This window comes from Palaemon carinicauda, chromosome 7 (assembly GCF_036898095.1).
Source record: "Palaemon carinicauda isolate YSFRI2023 chromosome 7, ASM3689809v2, whole genome shotgun sequence".
Taxonomy (NCBI): Eukaryota; Metazoa; Arthropoda; class Malacostraca; order Decapoda; family Palaemonidae; genus Palaemon; species Palaemon carinicauda.
Window position 1 is genome coordinate 174,811,966 of NC_090731.1, and position 4,514 is coordinate 174,816,479.

Sequence of the window (4,514 nt, forward strand, 5' to 3'; positions counted from 1 at the left end):
GTGATCTTACTTATGACATCAGTAAAAAAAAAAAAAAAAAAAAAAAAAAAAAAGAGAGAGAGAGAGAGAGAGAGAGAGAGAGAGAGAGAGAGAGAGATAAGATATCCCTCTATTCCTTTAAACATCGTTCTGTTCTTGGTGATTAGTATCAAGGTATACATAGTAAGTACCAAGGTTAATAAAATAATCTATAGATCTTGGTTAGTATAGAAATATGGATACGAGCACAAGTGATAAAAATAATTGGTAGAGGTGTTTTGTGATGGTTGGTCCTATGGCAATTATGTGCATATATTTGCAAGTATATATTTCGGAAGCGTTCGTATGGAGCAGGGGCAAACAAGAGGCGTTGAATAGATGTTTTTAACGAGGGACTGGAAACGAATGGCCTTGATGTCCAAAAAAACATAAGAGGGCTACGTGTGTGTGTGTGTGTGTGTGTGTGTGTGTGTTGTGTCTTACGCAGAGGTTTATCTACAAATCATAGAAGCAATTTTTCTGTTGCCTTTCTTCACTGAAACAAGTTTGATATTGAATATAATTATACACACATCATACACAATAAACACACACACATACAAATATATATATATATATATATATATTAGATAGATAGGTAAAGAAACATTAATCAGCTTTCTGTATATATATATATATATATATATATATATATATATATATATATATATATACATATATATATATATACATATATATTATATATATATATATGTGTTATATTTATATGTGTGTTTGTGTATAAATATATATATATATATATATATATATATATATATATATATATATATATATATATATATATATTTATATGTGTGTTTGTGTATAAATATATATATATATATATATATATATATATATATATATATATACTGTATAGTGAAAGAAAATACAGGTTTCCCAAGTAGATAACATTATGACAAAATTCCTCAAGGCTGATTATGGTCCAGACATCTATCTGGACAGTGGATGAGTGTGTCATTTGCGACAGTTCCTTATCAAAATCTTGGAAAGCCTTTCATCTCAGCTGTTTGTTTTGGCGTTAATATTTACATTTTCGGGTACTAAATCAGAAAGATTAGTTCGGCTGTTGGAAAAAGATTAATATCTGATTATTCTACGGTTTAGAGTTTCTGTGTCTGTTTTAATGTTAATATTTTTTAAATATTTTATTCTAATTGTTCATTACTTCTTATATCATTTATTTATTTCCTTATTTCCTTCCCTCACTGGGCTATTTTCCATGTTGGAGCCGTTGGGCTTAAAGCTTCTTGCTTTCCCAACTAGGGTTGTAGCTTAGCTATAGTCTGTCTAGAATGTCATGAAACATCGAGTAGGTTTGCGGCGATGCCAAACTTCCTCAAGACTTTTAATCTGACTCAAGCTAATCCCAGCATCCTTCCATTCTGGGTCCTTTAATACGGTCGTAAAATTTTATTTTTAATCCCATAATCTGGATCTTTCCAGTCACACAAAACCTGAATGGTTGTTGTGGATTAAGTTGACCTTGTGTTTCGAAAACAGCTCATAAAGTTGATTACTTTGTTTATTTTAAAAACATGCATGTAAAAAATTTTTTTTAGGAAGAGTTCAAGCACCATATAAGGTACGGGAGACAAGTAAATGTCCTTAATACATATCATAGTATTTCTACAACTTTGAAGAGATCCATCTCAGATGAAAATAAAAATTTAACGTTTTGTACCCTACGATCAATCTAGTTCAGTACAATACTGGAATCTTAATGTACCAAATGTTTTCGAGCTTTATTACTCATAAAGCTTTAACTTTTATTCTTTATATAATTTGAATTCTGATTGAATCAGTTTATATTTGAACATTATCAAATGTGTAGTCAGATTCTTAAAGATATCTGTAGCCTGGCATCGTCTCTCTCTCTCTCTCTCTCTCTCTCTCTCTCTCTCTCTCTCTCTCTCTCTCTCTCTGTTACCATATTTGTTGTAGAATTGATGAATGTGCCAAACATCAAATATTTCATAAAATAATACTTTTCTCAATTAAAACAATTTCTCGGATTTTAGGATAATGAAACGGTAAAGTTAATAGACATTTTCTTTAAAATAAGGCACTGTTTTAGTATAAAAATAAAATTGTCTTGGTTATCAGGAAGTAAATTCTCATAGGAGGATGAAACCTCTAACATAGAAACAAGGAGTAAAACAAATGTATGCAGTGAAATCGATAAAGATTTTTCCCATAAAATAAATTGTTTACAAAAATATGTGTTGTTTACCGTCACAGGATAAAACTAAACAACAAAATAAAACAGAAGTTTCCACTAAATTAAATCAAGATAATCCTTCAGTGTTTTTCAGCATTAATGTGTTCTATACTATTCTTCATCAGATGAAGTTACTTCTATAACAAATGAATCAACAAACTGATTCATAGCAACATCATTCTCTGTGTCTTTTATAATGATGTCTTCAACATGATTAACGGCATTTTTCCAATTTTCTGCTGTCACGCATGACAGTGCCACTCGCAGCAAAGATGTTAGATCTGCCATTTTAAATGTATTCCTTTTGGCTACATAGTCTTTAATCTGCGCCCAAATGAGTTCAATTGCACTATAATGGCAGTGATAAGGTGGCAGCCTTACGACCCTGTGACCTTTTTCCAAATCTATTTTGTCGATGACATATTTTGGAGCATTTCCATGTTTCACTGCTTTCACCATTTCAAGCAATTCACACTTCGTCAGATATTCTGGGGGATTTTCACCTTTATTTCTTAACCAGTCTTGGATCGCTCCCTTTGTGCTTGCCATGGTAGGAGGTTTGTCACTTTGCACTGAATGGTATGATGCGTTGTCCATAATTATGACGGACTGTTGTGGTATATTGGGTATGAGCTGCTCTCGAAACCATTTTTCGAATACAATGTGATTCATTTGGTGGTGATAGTCACTGTCGTTCTTTGCTTGGAATACCAACTGTGCATTTGGCAAGAATCCTTGCTCAGATCCAGCATGCAAAATGATAATTTTATTCCCTTTCCCGCTTGGTGGGTTTATTTCAGTTGCTCCTGTCGAACTTTCATCCATCCAACACTTGGTGACTGTATAATTCTGATTAATCCAGGTTTCATCCAGAAATATAACAGACTTTTTTCCTGTACCCCTAATATTTTTCATGTCACGTAGGAACTTGGTCCTGGCACTTGCAATATCACTTCTCCTCAGTAGAAATTTCCGCTCGTTAACTCTTCCGTATTTAAATCCAATTTCTTCAAGTATCTTACGTAAAGATTCTCTGCATCCACTAAATCCAATATTTTCTTTGACTTCAAGTAGAATGCTATCCAGCGTTGGAATTTCCTTTCTGACATGATAACCGAGAACTGTCCTTCGTAAAACGCACTGATCAAATCCATCGATGTTGGTTACAGTTGGTGGTCTTTTCCTTTTCTTTACGTTAAAAACGGGAGCTTCATTTTCTTCTAAGCTGTCTTTTCCTTCCTTACAAATGCGATATATCGTACTTCTGCACTGCTTAGTTGCATCCATTGTACGTTGTACTGCCTTGTCAAAGCCATGCATAACAGTTTTGTCTTCTTTCTCCCTTTTGAAGTACTCGTGGACATTGAATATGACTTCTTGCGTCTGAGCACTTAATTGCTGTCGTGGGGAGCCTTCCATCTTAAACCGTCACGCTTGGGTATCAGAACCAAAGTGATAAGCTACTTAACCTTCCTGACCTGAGACAGAGAGAGATGTGGCATAGTGTATGCCAAATCTACACTGTTTTTTCGCCTTAAGTGAGATTTAATGAATGAAATTGGCGCAAAGCGGCAACGTCGGAAACCTACTCTATGTTTCATGACATTCTGGACAGACTATAATAATAATAATAATAATAATAATAATAATAATAATAATAATAATGCCCTTCCCATTTCCGGACGCTGATACATAACGCCCTTGTTTGATTTGCAATATACTACTAAATTATTATTATTATTATTATTATTATTATTATTATTATTATTATAAGCTAAGCTACAATCCTAGTTGAAAAAGCAGGATGCTATAAGCCCAAGGGCTCCAACAGGGAAAAATAGCCCAGTGAGTAAAGTAAAACACGGAAATAAAAAAACTACAAGAGTACATAAACAACAAAGGGAGTCGTTTCTAAACCACCGCAGGATAAAGGCCTCAGACATGTCCTTATTCATGTCTAGTGGTTAGTCATTTCATCACCACGCTGGCCATTGCAGATTGGTGATGGTGGGAGACTTTAGTCTGAAAGCTTACAGCAATCCAACAGAGTATAAGAGGCCCTGACTAGTACAGCTTTGGTGATCATGGCGATACTCAAAACCTTTTCTCCATATTGAGGTATTTCCTCACTGGGCTATTTTCCCTGTTGGAGCCCCTTGGGATTATAGCATCCTGCTAGACCAACTACAGTTGTAGTTTAGCAATTAATATATATATATATATATATATATATATATATATATATATATATATA